Here is a 16,929-nt window from a genome sequence, read left to right on the forward strand (position 1 = left end):
GATTGTATGGGTTTGTATACTGTTGTAAATTCAAAGCAAGAAACTAAAGAAACAATAATGATTCAGAATACTCTAGTACTGTTTGTATTTAGTTTAATGTGCACGTTCAGCTTTTCAATCGCTTCGAGATTAATGTGGACCTGAGACAAAAGTGAATAACTACAAATAAAAGTCATTAAAACTACAAAAACCCAGACAGAACAAACAATGCAAAATAACACTGGAAACACACACTAGAACTGGACCACTAGCCAGCTCGTGGAACAGAACTGTTATGGAGTTTCAAAGAACCAAAATGGCATCATGACAGGGTCAGATGCCCTTAGTTTCCCAGAAAGCTTCCCTAATTCTCTGCAGTTGGTATGAACTCGTAAACACATCCTTCTGCCTGGGGCATTCTGTCAAACTCAGGTAAACAGCGGGCAGAATCAGGAGGAGAGGTAGAGGCAGAGATACCCAGGGGGCATCCATGCAATTACAGGGATCACCTGCTGAAGTGGTCAACATCATTGGTTTTTCATTTCCTCTGGTAGAGATGCAGAATTGGGCCGTTTGGCACAAACACAGACACACAGACGCACAGACGCACACACACACACACACACACACACACACACACACACACACACACACACACACACACACACACACACACACACACACACACACACACACACACACACACACACACACACACACACACACACACACACACACACACACACACACACACACAGTCTTGTACAGCAACCTTGTGGACACACACAATTCAGTCCCATTCAAAATAGGTCCCCTGTAGCTCAGTTTGTAGAGCATGGCGCTTGCAACAGCAGGGTGGGGGTTCGTTTCCTACAGGGGCCAGTATGAAAAATGTATGCACTCACTAACTGTAAAGCCCTGAACTGACACCCCTGATTCAACTGGTCAAGGCCTTGATGATTAGTTGACTAATTGAATCAGGTGTCCAAGGTCAGGGCTGCAACAAATACAGTACCCTCCGAAATTATTGGGACAGTGAAGCATTGTTTCTTTTTTTGGCTCAATACTCTATATTTGTGCATCTGTAACTTTCTCACTCATCATTATTCACGATTCTTTCAGGATTATCCGTAATCATGGTAACATCCACATTCATGTAGAAGTGTTTAGAAACATATTCTATTCTTATTTAAAATAAAAGTGACTCAGAAATGACACAATACATTATTTACCATTCATTTCTATTGGGCATAAAATGATCTGAAACACAACCAAACAAACAGCAAATTCATCCAACAAATATGTAGTCAAAAGCTTGATGTAGTCATTGTGTGCTATGAATATGGGACCAAATACTTAACTTTTTACTACTTTAAATATGTGTAAAAAATATTTATATATATTTCCTGAGTTTTTTTATATCTCCTAGATTTGCTGTAGGCCAGACACTTCAAAACGTAGTCCCCTGTAGCTCAGTTGGTAGAGCATGGTGCTTGCAACGCCAGGGTTGTGGGTTCGTTTCCCACGGAGGGCCAGTATGAAAATGTATGCACTCACTAACTGTAAGTCACTCTGAATAAGAGTGTCTGCTAAATGACTAAAAGCTTATGATTTATTGCTTTACTGTCCTTTTTGCCATTTATACATTTTTTATTCAATGCGTTTCTATGGGCTTTAGTAGTAAAGACCAAAATCAATATTTTATCAAATATATGGATATCTAAAGGGGTCCTAAGATTCAGAATCAAATAGCTAAATGATCCATAGAATGATCATCTTAAAACAATTCCATATGTCAGCTTAGCCCTCACCCCCCCCCTCAATACTTTTGCTCCCCTAAAATGGGTGGGGGGGGGGGGGGGGGGGGGGGGTGAAAATACCCTCAGATTAAGGCTGACAGTCTGCACTTTAACCTTGATTTCAAATCCAAACTTTTGGAGTATAGAGCCAAAATAAGAAAAAATGCTTCACTGTCCCAGTAATTACGGAGGGCACTGTATGTGCCTTAGGCCCCCCAACTAAAACACATTCATTCCCCAAGTGCAGATTCTTCCAAAAAGGCATTGTCGCACTGCTGGACAAAGAAACAGGGCTGCTTGGCATGTGTGAGTCTTTTGACTGTCAGTTGCTGAATTTTGGCACACTTGAAAGTGTTGTGCAAGCTTTTGTTCTGAATCTCTCATTGGTCCAAATATCACCCTATTCACTTTGTATTGCATTACTTTTGACCAGGACCCACAGGGCTCAGGTCAAAAGTAATCTACTAAATAGGGAATAGAGTGCTATTTGGGACACACACATTGAGTGTCACACTCCACCCTGCCAGCTCTCCTTCGTACTGCCCCAATACACAGGGCATGGCCTAGTAAACAAGAATCTTTACTGGTACACCTGTAGAGGGAGGGATCAATAATGATGATCACGCAGGTTATGGTGTGCTGTGTTGGCATATTGGTTATTAGACTCACAGTTGCTGACTGGCAAGAAGAGATTATGTTTGAGAGCAGAGATTCTACCCACAGGACAGAGTTATTGGTCCCTAAGGTGGAGATTGTATTCATAGGCTATATGTTTTGGCTGCCATAGTTAATCACAACCGCAGGGTGCTGTAACAGAGTGTGGGCATCAACCATATCTTTACTGGACAGTCAATATTCAGTAATAATCATCAATCTGCTGAGGCTGCTGGTCTGACTGGACTGTAGATAATCATAAGCCTGGATGGCTGTGAATTACTTACTGCTGTTCTAGAAGTATTGTTGTGTTCAAACTCAAACAACTCAGCAGACACTATGATAAGTCATAATCCTTGAGAGACGTCACACATACAGTATGGCTTCAAGAATTATAGGTCAGGAGACACGCATGTAGCCCTTATACCTGATCGCTGCTGCTGTAGGGGTCATGGGGTTGGAGCTGATCTGTGGATGCTCCAGATCAGAGAACCAAGAGTCTGTAATGACAAACTATTCTCTTTTGGGCACCATATTCTCCCACGGGGCTTTGGTAGAAAGTAGTTTACTTTGTATGGAATAGGGTGCCATTTTGGATGCAATACAAGTTTGTTGTAACTTTCCATGGATGTGACCTCTGTGTTTCTTGGATCGTTCCTGGTCATCACACACAGAGAAATGACTCTCCATGGCATTTGATTTGAGAAACAGCATCATGGACGACTCTCAAAAGAAGAAGAGGACTTTTTATGGAAGTTTGTAAATAAATCCCCAAATAAAGTGGAGCAGCAGATAGCTCTCTAGACATCGTCCATCGCCAAGCCTCAGTGAGTAGGGAGATATTTTCATCCTGAGAAATGTTAAGTGTCCTGAGATCCTTCAGCTGGGAGGAACAGAGGAGGAGGAGGAACAGGGGAGGAGGAGGAACAGGGGAGGAACAGGGGAGGAAGAGAGAAATGGAAGGAACAGAGAAAGCAGGCCAGATGAGATGACGCTGCAGTGGATAGCAGCCGTGTGTGTGTGTGTCTGTGTGTGTGCAAAACGGCCCAATTATTATCTTTACGTTTTTTCAGATCTCAATTCTGCATCTCTTACAGAGGGGACAAAAAATCAATGATGTTGACCAATTCTGCTATTCTGTGTGTTTTTTGCTGATCGTAACTTATTTTGTACATAATGTCTCCGCCATCATTTCCAATTACCAAAAACAGCTCAGAACAGATTTGGATGAAAATGTCTACTTCAAAAAGTCAGCAGCTCTGGACATTCTGCTTACTCCGGACCAGGCTCTCTTCCCCGTGACTTGAAAGAGGAAGCAACGGCGAGAGAGAGGCAGGCGAGCGACCGCCATTGCCCTCTGTTATATTGGCAAACGTGCAATAACTGGAGAACAAACTGGATGAGCTCCGTTCGAGACTATCCTATCAATGGGACCTGAAAAACTGTAATATAATGTTTTCTCAGTCGTGGCTGAACGAGGACATGGATATACATCTCGCTGGTTTTTCTATGCATCGTCAACACTGGACGGCAGACTCGGGTAAAACGAAAGGAGGAGGGCAGTAGGTAAAATGCTGTAAGAATGCTGTTCATTGACTACAACTCAGCATTCAACACCATAGTCCCCTGCAAGCTCATCATTAAGCTCAGGACCCTAGGTCTGAACACCTCCCTCTGCAACTGGATTGTGGACTTCCTAACTGGCCGCCCTGTCATCCAGGACCTCTATACCAGGCGTGTCAGAGGAAGGCCCAAAGAATGGTCAAAGACTCCAGCCACAAACCACATACGCTGCTGCTACTGCTCCACATACGCTGCTGCTACAGCTCACACACACACACACACACACACACACACACACACACTCACTCACAACATATGCTGCTGCTACTGTTTGTTATTTATCCTGTTGTCTAGTCACTTTACCCCTACCTACATGTACAGTGCATAGCTACCTCAATTGTTCGTACCCCTGGTACTCCCTGTATATAGCCATGTTATTTTTACTCATTATTGTTATTCGGTATTCACTGTGGTCCTCTGTAGCTCAATTGGTAGAGCATGGCGCTTGTAACGCCAGGATAGTGGGTTCGATCCCCGGGACCACCCATACGTAAAAATTTATGAACACATGACTGTAAGTCGCTTTGGATAAAAGCGTCTGCTAAATGGCATATTATTATATTAATGTGTATTTATTTCTCGTCTCTCTATTTCTAATTTTCATTTTTTCATAAATAAGAATTTCAGAGTTTACTCCTGTTCCATGAAGAGAAATGTGAACTTGTGAGTTTTTGTGAGTGAGCTTGAGGGTGTGGGTATATACTGTGTGTGTGTGTGCTTGCAAACCGGTGTGTGTATGTGAATGTACGGTATATGTTGAACAATGGGCATCATCAAACCTGTGAGATGTAATCAAAGCATCATGGATTGACTCCAAATTAGTTAATACACCTCTCATTGTTTCCTTTCATCCGTCCGCACTGCAATGGTGACTCAGCATGTTCTGTTCTCCACAAATGAGCAGTTGATCAAACATTTATTTTAATCCAGGTCCATCTCTGGTTTCAACACAATGAATTCCATTCTGCAGGTCTGATTGAGTCAGCATGTACAAGTGTTTAGTCAACAGAATACTCTCGCTGCTGAGTAGTGTTGAGTAGTAGAGGGGCATCTGCCCAATCTGTGGTCTAATAATGGAGGAGACATGGTTACAAGTATTCCACTTAAACATAAGAAGAGCTATGGTTGTGTTGTCATATGCATTTCTATTTCATATTCAGCATCTGCTCACAGCAATTGATGTTCTATGCTTTCTTTTACAGTACTTTATGAAGGGACACTCAGTGACTGAGGGCTGAGGACTGCTGAATGAAGCATGCTCTCTGTTCTGCCTCCTATCTCCGGCTTGGTGACTTTCTGAAAGCAATTAATCGACTCATTTTATCAGCAACTAATGAGGATAAACAGCTGAGCTTTATTGCATGAGTCCTCTCTCTCTCTCTCTCTTTCTCGCTTTCTTTATCTCCCTTTCTCTCACCTGTTCTCTCTCTTCGTGTGCTTATTAAGCTGTTTTTCCTAATTAAAATAAAAAAGTGTTGTTCAATTTGAATGCAGGTATTGGATCAATTCTCTATGTGATAGACAGAGGAACAGCTCATTTCAAGGAACATTGGCTTTTAGGAGCTGCATGCGAACGGGATAAATTAAGTGGATATTCAATTTCATTAATCTGGAGTTCTTATTAATGACTTTTCGTGTGAAAAAGCATAAGTCAAATATCAAATATATCCTGGAAATTCTGCCATTGTCTGGAAAGATTTCCATTATCTGAACTGTCTAGACTTTCCTCTCTAATGGTACTGCTGAGTTTGAAAGAATGAGACTGGAATTAAATCGCCATTGCTGCTATGTGTCTCATCAGAGAATAAAGACCAGCTGGTCTTGTAGGGATGGATTTGACTAGAGGTATTACTATGGCATCTCTGTAATAACATCCTATAATATTATAATAATGGTCTGTGATGAGACTCTGGTGAGGATCAGGGGGCCATTTGTAGAGGTTTTGGTTACATACAGTAAGCCTCAAAGACTCATGGCCCCTTTAATTGTTTCCATAACCATAGTATAGATAGAATCTCATGGTATTTTTCCTTATACAGTTTTGCATAGGTGAGGAAAATGAACCATTGCATGGACCCTATCTATTGGTCTGTCTGCATGTGACTTATGTAAGATGGTAGCTAGGTAGAAAAGTAGGTAATCCGAAACATTCTGATCCCTCATGAGGCTCATGTCATTTTATTGATCTAAATCTGATAAAAATTAAGCCCAGGACAGACAACTATTTGATTTTGAATATCTGCATCTTTTCCATTAAGTGGTAATTTTAAGGGGGTAATTTAGAGTTCTCATCGGGCCCGAAAATTAGAGTCCGGTCTGACCCAAGCCCGATGAGCTGAAGCCCGAGCCCCGGTCTGACATCACAGAAATGTAATGAGCCCAAACCCGAAAAAAAGCTAGATTTAAAAAAAAAACGGCTGCACCTCTCCTTAGACCATGTTGTTATTTTGTGTAAGTTAACAGTAGGCTATTCATTTACACTGGTGTTGACAACAACGCGGCAGAGACGGCAGCGACCGGAGTGAGAGAAAGGGAAAGCCCTTGCCTTGTCTATGAAACGTGAGGAGAGGGGAAAACCCAACTTGAATATAATCAACAACTGTTGTGGACTCTGGGTTTATAAAACATCCATATACTGTATATCTTTGGAAATTAGACAGATGCTGCTTCTGTTGCCTGTTTTAAGTGTGTGTTTGATTCCGTGAGCTCCAACTACCTCATGCAACCACAACATGTAACAATAATAATAATAATAATAATATGCCATTTAGCAGACGCTTTTATCCAAAGCGACTTACAGTCATGCGTGCATACACTTTTTTAGTGTATGGATGATCATGGGGATCGAACCCACTACCTTGGCGTTACAAGCGCCGTGCTCTACCAGATGAGCTACAGAGGACCAATTTCAGGAATTCCACTGTTTTTACACTTTGCCATGTTGTAATAAAGATTTGAATAATTGTTTTCATTAGGAAAATATTATCTGTGATTTCTCATAATTTATTCATTATTGTTTATGCTGTTCCAAACGGTCAGATTCATTTTTATTTTTATAATAAGCCTACCTTTACACACATGGGTCACGCAGCACTCGCTCCTCTCCTTCTTGATCTCTTGCATATTTTTGTTGTTATTCTTATTCTTATCATCATCATCATCATCATCATCATCATCATCATCATTATAATAATAAGTAGGCTAATATCATCATCAGCTTAGTTTTAAATTGAAATAACAAAGAGAGCCTTGAATAATTAAACAAATAAACTGCAACATGTCGTCAATTGTAGGAATGCGACTGTGTTTAATCTTTAGGCTAATAAAGACTTTAACCTTTTTTTGTTAGAACAGAATCTCTGGGATTTCTTATAATTTGTTAGTAGTACTTAATAATCATACAAATAATATAAGAACAAACCTTTTCATCTAACACCTGTTTGGCAGTGGCACACACGCACGGCTGGGCTTACCCAAGGTTAATAACTAGTTAGCTAGTTAGTAACTGTAATTAGATAGCAGCTTCGACACCCCGGACAGTGCAATACACACTGCAGCCTGTGCCTGCTCCTGCTCCTGCAGCTGAAAAGGAGGAGGAGAGAGAGACAATATGTGGATGTCACAGATATGCATGTTTCAAGTCCGAACCCGTTGGGTCCCGTCGGGTTCAGGATGAAATTGAGAACTCAACGGCAATTTGGGTGACCAATGATAATTGCTACCAGACTGTACAACACTGTACTCCACACAGCATTGAACTCAACAGGACAATGTTGGCAGCTGAATCACTCCAGTTTTCTACTTGGAGTTTCCTTCTGTGTTTCCTTCTGTGGTGGCCTTCCTTCTGTGTTTTCAAGCTGTTAGCCAACTGGATCAAGATCTCACAGCTGTCCGTAACCTTGATCCAAAGTGGGTGAGACATATTCTCCTGGGTATCTGCTAGCATGCTAGTAGATACCCATAGACTTAGACTTCAAGTCATTGCGCTAACGCTAGTTAGCATTGGCTCGCAAAACTTTCCTTCATACTGGACACAGAGATGTAAAAATGGTATCCACAAATTCCTCTGACTCTGGGGAAGTAGATGCCGAAGTATCCCTTTAAAATGTGAACTCTAAATGTAATTATTGTTAAAATATGGTTTCACGTGTGAAATTAAAGCTCAACATGTGAAAACTGCAAATTTGACATGTTTTGTTTGTAACGGTCCTCCCCTCCCCTCCTCTCTCCCTGTGTGGTAGGGCTGATAAGGAGGACAAGGAGGGACATGGAGGTCTGATCACCTCATTTGTGAGAAGAGGATAATTACTGACCAGTGTATTGTGTTTCCCGTCACGAGCACAGCTGGGGTGGAGTGGAGGGAGGATGAATAGTACTGTCGGATTTCGGCCTGGGATTTCGGAATACCGTACCCTGTCTATATGGGGTAGCCTACTCTCGCTGGACTTCCATGAAAAGCACAGATGCAATTTTCCTGACATACATTTAGTCTCCTCAGTATTCCCTACGGTGGTGCACTTTTGTGGTTTAGTTCTGACCCTTTGTGTTCTGGGATATCCCCAATAGAGTGCAATTGAGAAATGTGAGATCAGGACAAAGTACACTAGATGCTATGATGTTGTGTTCGTGTATTGTCCTCAGTTAACTCACAACACATTGGGTCATAAAAGGCCCAGACTGTACATTAAACAATTATTAATTTTAGTACTAAAATAACAGTAACACGCTATCCTAAATTAAGTGCTGTCAAGAGAAGTGCCCTGTATTTGTGACACAATATGGTCAAGAGAACATGCCACACTCAAGCAAACATAGCCTTCATGGAAGACATTCTCAATGTCTTCTGTTTAGATTATAAAATCTGTAAACTGATGGCATTGCAGTGTGTTTTCTAAATATGTCTGTGTCAGAGCTCAAGAAAGTCATATTCCGTATATGCTTCAAACAGTGAGTAAGTAGTTAATTTTCAAAAGTTTGCTGTGGTGCTGTCTTTGCAGAGCATGTGATTGGTTGGAGGCCTGGAGGTACTTTTGGACTCAGGAGGAGAGGGCCACAAGCAATGTGAAAACATGTTTTCCACTAATTGTTATGATTCGTATCTAACTTGGCAGAACTAATTATGAATTAATTCTTTTTACCTCGGAGCACTACTAAGATATTAAACTCTTTAATCAACAGTACCGGTTTTAAAGTTTTCTTTGCCAAGAAGAAGAGCAAGAGACCTACTAAGCAAAATAGAAAAGCTAATAAATGTAATAGGATTTTAGAAAAATGACCTTTTCTTTCACAGTTTATTGCCTAGAGGAGACAATGAATATATCTAAAGAACCGGACTGGAATTTATATTACTCTTTAATTCTCTGTTATTCACTAAAACAGCTCATCACAAAGCATTAAACCACAGCATGATAATACTAGAATTTGAATAATGTTTCTTCCCTGTTTTTTTATTTTCTTTGTTTAGCCAGACCTGATGTTTCAGGTTTCCAGAATGTGATGAAAATGTCTTGTTTATTTATTCCCTCTCTATTATTTCCCTGATTTTAGCCAGTGGAGCAGATCCACTCATGTTGCCTTCATTTTATTTCTGAAGACCAATGATAAAAGTAATTTTATATTGCATGCTGTTTATTATATTGCATGTTGTGATTCACTTGCATGTCATGAGGGAGGTCAGTGTGTGAATATCTCCCAGAACATACATGACTCACTCAAATGTGTCATGGAATGGATAAATGTTTGTGTTAATTCTAGTGTGGTACATTTCCAAAACATCTTGTTCTTAAAACAATCTCTTGGATTACGGGCTCCTAGCCACATAGCATTGTAGCATGAACACACAACATACTGAAGAAACGTTACATTGCACTGTAATACAGCCAAATACACCAAGCTAATAATTTCCATATAATCAACATTATCGTCCTCTACTTGCCTATACCTTGTAATTATAGGCGCAATCTACTTTAATTTGGCTTAGAAGTCCAGAAACAGGGTGGAGCTATGTTCAACTGCTATTGAGTCCTACGTGAATATCAGTGGCGGTCGGTGGCGTTTAAGATGAGGGAGGGCATGGCCTTATTTCTATTATATCATATTGAATGACTGTCATTCATATTCCGTTCACCCAATTCAATGTAACATCGATAGGTTTAGGCTACTACATGATACTCGAATTTTCCTTATACCCATCATGAGTTTGATACAACCTAGCCTATGAATGAAAGTTTAAGTGCACACAGGTCGAGAGAAAAATATGAGGTGACAGACAGTGACACATGCACCGCCTTGCACACTCTTGCCTGCATCTAGCTGATCTAGGGTGTAATTATTAGTCCAACAGTTGCAAACAAGAGTTTCTATTGGACAAATTCAGGTATGTTTATCCCCGTTTCGTTCTGTTTGCTTCCGTTTGAGAAAAAAAAATTCTACAGAATCGGCGGAATGAATACACCCCTGATCAAGAGTAAACACAGTTCACTTTCATAGTAGCCACGTTATATTCCTTCTCGCATGCATGCGCTCGCCTCCTCTCTCACCTTTTTCCTTCACTTGTGGACTTCAATGCACAACACATCAGCTGTATGTGACCAGATGAAAAAACATTGGCTTTCCAAGCCAAACCATATCATAACCACTACACACAGCCTACATCGTTGTCACCATATTAGCTAAAGTAATGTCATAGTCAACATAGCTAATAGAACTAACGAGTCAGTAAACCTGCTACAATCATGCAGTAACGTTACAGTGTACATTCAGTAAGCAGTTTAGCACTTACACCGGCGGGCCCCGGTGGCAATATATTAGTGAAACCAAAAGCTTACCTTGACTTGGAAGAGTTCCATTGTTGTGTTGGATAGTCATAGCCAGCTAGCTAACATATCATCCCTCTGTTTGAGCAGGGTGTTTGAGTAGGATAAACTAGCTCTGCATTTGCTATCTAAGTAAGTGAAACTGAAAGTGAAAATGTACCCAGAGGAGGACAGAAGCTAGCTGTCCTCTGGCTACGCCATGGTGCTACCCTACAGAGTGCTGTTGAGGCTACTGTAGACCTTCATCGCTAAACAGCGTGTTTTAATCAATTATTTGGTGACGTGAATATATTTAGTATAGTTTTATCTAAAAATGATAACTTTTTTAATGTTTTACCATTTTAATTTTTATGAAATTCACTGATGAGGATGGTCTTCCCTTTCTTCCTCCGAGGAGCCTCCACTGGTGCATATGTTATATGTGCTCCCCCTGAGAGAGGTTTAATTTTACACGTTTTTTCCCGAAATATGTTTGACAGCTATTGGCCTAAAGGTTTTGGTTAAAGGAGAGACGTGATTCTTTCCACAGACGTCTCAATCAGTCTCTATCTCTTTAATGATCTTTGACGGTGAGACTTTGGAATTTCTGGATTTGTTTACAGTTTGGGTTGTCATAGACAGGCAATGTACGTTACTACGGAAGTTATGAAAATCCTTAGCACTATGAGAGAAAACCAGCATCCCTCACAACACAGACCTCAACACAAGCTCTGTCACGTCTGTATTGGAAAGTGATCTAAAATTAAATCCTACAATTCATCATTCCAGATGATAGGTGCTCTTAAAACAGCAAGATGCAAGATGTCTCGTTTTCTTGGACAGCTCAGAATAGCAGGTCATTCAAGGCCAGACTAGGCTGGCTAAGTTTATCTATGTCCCCTCAATGGCAGTGAAACTTGTCGGGGGGACGTACACTACATCATCAAAACTATGGCATGTCGGACCAGGCACAGTGATGATAGGAGTTATGTGCTGTTGCTGGTAATCGAGTGCAACTCGATAACCTTAACAGTATAGATCAATGGTAATACACTACATGACAAAAAGTATGTGGACACCTGCTCGTCGAGCATCTCATTCCAAAATCATGGGCATTAATATGGAGTTGGTGCCCCTTTTGCTGCTATAACAGCCTCCACTCTTCTGGGAAGGCTTTCCACTAGATGTTGGAACATTGCTACGGGGACTTGCTTCCACTCAGCCACAAGAGCATTAGTGAGGTTGGGCACTGATGTTGGGCGATTAGGTCTGGCTCACAGTCGGCGTTCCACTTCGCGGCTGAGCCATTGTTGCTCCTAGACGTTTCCACTTCACAATAACAGCACTTACAGTTGACCGGGGCAGCTCTAGCAGGGCAGAAATTTGATGAACTGACTTGTTGGAAAGGTGTCATCCTATGAAGGTGCCACGTTGAAAGTCACTGAGCTCTTCAGTAAGGGAATGCTACTGCCAATGTTTGTCTATGGAGATTGCATGGCTGTATGCTCGATTTTATTCCCCTGTCAGCAACAGGTGTGTCTGAAATAGCCAAATCCACTCATTTGAAGGGGTGTCCACATACTCTGTATATACAGTCGTGGTCAAAAGTTTTGAGAATGACACAAATACTAATTTACACAAAGTCTGCTGCCTCAGTTTTGTTGATGGCAATTTGCATATACTCCAGGATGGCATGAAGAGTGATCAGATGAATTGCAATTAATTGCAAAGTCCCTCTTTGCCATGAAAATGAACTTAATCCCCAAAAAACATTTCCACTGCATTTCAGCCCTGCCACAAAAGGACCAGCTGCCATCATGTCAGTGATTCTCTCGTTAACACAGGTCAGAATGTTGACGAGGACAAGGCTGGATATCATTCTGTCATGCTGATTGAGTTAGAATAACAGACTGGAAGCTTTAAAAGGAGGGTGGTGCTTGAAATCATTGTTCTTCCTCTGTTAACCATGGTTACCTGCAAGGAAACACATGTCGTCATCGTTGCTTTGCACAAAAAGGGCTTCACAGGCAAGGATATTGCTGCTAGTAAGATTGCACCTAAATCAACCATTTATCAGATCATCACGAACTTCAAGGAGAGAGGTTCAATTGTTGTGAAGAAGGCTTCAGGGCGCCCAAGAAAGTCCAGGAAGCGCCAGGACCGTCTCCTAAAGTTGATTCAGCTGCGGGATTGGAGCACCACCAGTGCAGAGCTTGCTCAGGAATGGCAGCAGACAGGTGTGAGTGCATCTGCATGCACAGTGAGACGAAGACTTTTGGAGGATGGCCTGGTGTCAAGAAGGGCAGCAAAGAAGCCACTTCACTCCAGGAAAAACATCAGGGACAGACTGATATTCTGCAAAAGGTACAGGGATTGGACTGCTGAGGACTGGGATAAAGTCATTTTCTCTGATGAATCCCCTTTCCGATTGTTTGGGGCATCCGGAAAACACCTTGTCTGGAGAAGACAAGGTGAGCGCTACCATCAGTCCTGTCTCATGCCAACAGTAAAGCATCCTGAGACCATTCATGTGTGGGGTTGCTTCTCAGCCAAGGGAGTGGGCTCACTCACAATTTTGCCTAAGAACACAGACATGAATAAAGAATGGTACCAACACATCCTCCGAGAGCAACTTCGCCCAACCATCCAAGAACAGTTTGGTAACGACCAATGCCTTTTCCAGCATGATGGAGCACCTTGCCATAAGGCAAAAGTGATAACTAAGTGGCTCGGGGAACAAAACATCGACATTTTGGGTCCATGGCCAGGAAACTCCCCAGACCTTAATCCCATTGAGAACTTGTGGTTGATCCTCAAGAGGCAGGTGGACAAACAAAACCCCACAAATTCTGACAAACTCCAAGCATTGATTATGCAAGAATGTGCTGCCATCAGTCAGGATGTGGCCCAGAAGTTAATTGACAGCATGCCAGGGCGGATTGCAGAGGTCTTGAAAAAGAAGGGTCAACACTGCAAATATTGACTCTTTGCATAAATTAATGTAATTGTCAATAAAAGCCTTTGACACTTATGGAATGCTTGTAATTATACTTCAGTATACCATAGTAACATCTAACAAAAATATCTCATAACACTGAAGCAGCGAACTTTGTGAAGACCAATACTTGTGTCATTCTCAAAAGTTTTGACCACGACTTTATAGTGTAAATGACAACATACTGTATGACAACAAATGGAAGAACTAAGTGTTTGGCTGAAATATATCTTAAAGGGGCAATCCGGGATTGGTACATCCATTTTTTAGGAGCTCACGTAGTAGTGAACAGTGCCTCTTGACGCCCCCGAAACAGAATTGCGCCAAAAAAACTATTTCATTGCTTTGCTGACTTCCATTTTGTGAGAGAGCAACATATAGCACTGCTGTCATTATTGAGGAATGTATGTGCACTTAAACTAAACAAGGCAAGGACGAAATGGGAAAAATGAGAGAGATTTCCCCCGGGAGCCACTGATATTTAATGAGTAGACGTTACAACCTTTAATCTCATTCCTAAGTACCCACACACCCCTCCTAAAACGCACTGAACATGTCTCTAATCCATAAACCCAATGAACCTCTCCTGTCTTTGTACTTTGTATTTCAAATGCCAGATAGTACAGTATCCAAAAAGAAAGGGAGAATTAAGGAAGGGCAATACATGTTACATTAAATGAGGTATAAGGTTCTTAGAGTAAGTTATGATGGAGTGAATATATTCATCAGTAAAAAACCAAATAAGTTGATAATTTCACAGCTAATTGTGGAATAATAGTCTTTATAAGTCCCAATCCACTAACTTGTTTTTTATAGAAATTAAACAAAAACTATCTGTCCTTTCACTCAGTTCCTATTCTATCCTTTCATTTTCCCAATCCCATTTTAGACAACCTGCTCACTGGGACACCATGCTACACCATAATTTTATGTTAATATCTCTTTTATATTCAAGCCCCTTCACTCTGCTTTCTCTGTGTTTAGGGTGACAATGGGTGAAACATACACACATGCGCACACGCACAAGCACACACATACACACACACACATTCACAGTGATGTTCCAATGTGTCAGACCAATCTACCTCAGTCATCTCTGGGTTTTAATCACTGTCATTTACTGTCATTAGTGGAGACAGTCCAGACCTGCATTTATGTTGTTTTCTATCAGACTTTTAACAATTTAAGGCAGACAGAGAATGAACAATTCCCAGTCCTGGGCTCTCCTCTCTCATCAGTCAAAGAACCATCCCATTCTTTGAGAAACAGTCAGGCTGTTTGGTAAAAAAAAATGGTAGAAACCCACTGTCATAAAAGAAGGGGCTGGTGGGCAAGAACAACAGTTTCTACCAAACAGCCTGACTGTTTCTCAACAGTTGTTTCATTACTCAGGGAGTTATAGATAATATTGTGCTTTCCAAAGTCAATAGGTAATGTAAATCTTAGAACCATTAATATATATTATTTTTATGGTCTGTCAACCACCAGTGTCAACAATGCTACTTCATAGGAAAATACAGCTGTTGACCCGAACAAGAGGACAGCTACTAAAACCTTTGCATGCATTATAGTTGGTTGACATGTAGTATGAAATATGCATTCATTTCCACACAGTTTACTCCCTTCCTACTGAATGTACTGACACATAAACAAGTACTTGAGCCACAATGTTCCTATACATTGAGTACAATATTTCCATGGCAGGAAGTAAACAAATTCAAATAACATGTAGAAAAAATTTATCCATACATACATTGACCCCAATGTCTCAAAGTCATAGTTGCCTAAGGCCTGCAGCCAAAGTACACTCTTAAAAATAAAGGTGCAAGCTGGAACCAAATAATGTTCTTGAGAGCGATGCCAAAAGGGAACCATTTTAGGATCTCTGAAGAACCATAAATCAGCCAAAGTACACTCTTAAAAAAAAGGTGCAAGTTGGAACCAAATAATGTTATTGAGAGCGATGCCATAGGGGAACCATTTTAGGGTTTCTGAAGAACCATAAATGGGATGGTTCTTTGACGAACCATACAAAACTCCAAAACCAGAAATGTTTTGTCCCTCCAGGATAGTAATTGAATAACCCTGCTGTAGGGTTTTAAGACTTATTTGCATATTGCCCAGGGTGCCTTTTTAGTGAATTTTAGAGTTACTAGTACCACCCATGACTGTGTTTGCTAGTGAAAGAGGTTGTTGGATTCATAAATTTTCAGTCCTGTGGCCTTCACCAAGTGAGATCCTACGTGAATATGTTGTCATTAAAATACACTGCTCAAAAAAATAAAGGGAACACTTAAACAACACAATGTAACTCCAAGTCAATCACACTTCTGTGAAATCAAACTGTCCACTTAGGAAGCAACACTGATTGACAATAAATTTCACATGCTGTTGTGCAAATGGATTAGACAACAGGTGGAAATTATAGGCAATTAGCAAGACACCCCCAATAAAGGACTGGTTTTGCAGGTGGTGACCACAGACCACTTCTCAGTTCCTATGCTTCCTGGCTGATGTTTTGGTCACTTTGAATGCTGGCGGTGCTTTCACTCTAGTGGTAGCATGAGACGAAGTCTACAACCCACACAAGTGGCTCAAGTAGTGCAGCTCATCCAGGATGGCACATCAATGTGAGCTGTGGCAAGAAGGTTCGCTGTGTCTGTCAGAGTAGTGTCCAGAGCATGGAGGCGCTACCAGGAGACAGGCCAGTACATCAGGAGACGTGGAGGAGGCCGTAGGAGGGCAACAACCCAGCAGTAGGACTGCTACCTCCGCCTTTGTGCAAGGAGGAGCAGGAGGAGCACTGCCAGAGCCCTGCAAAATGACCTCCAGCAGGCCACAAATGTGCATGTGTCTGCTCAAACGGTCAGAAACAGACTCCATGAGGGTGGTATGAGGGCCCGATGTCCACAGTTGGGGGTTGTGCTTACAGCCCAACACCGTGCAGGACGTTTGGCATTTGCCAGAGAACACCAAGATTGGCAAATTCGCCACTGGCGCCCTGTGCTCTTCACAGATGAAAGCAGGTTAACACTGAGCAAATGTGACAGACGTGACAGAGTCTGGAGACGCCGTGGAGAACGTT

Source organism: Coregonus lavaretus (assembly GCF_964263955.1).
Source record: "Coregonus lavaretus genome assembly, chromosome: 32".
Lineage (NCBI taxonomy): Eukaryota > Metazoa > Chordata > Actinopteri > Salmoniformes > Salmonidae > Coregonus > Coregonus lavaretus.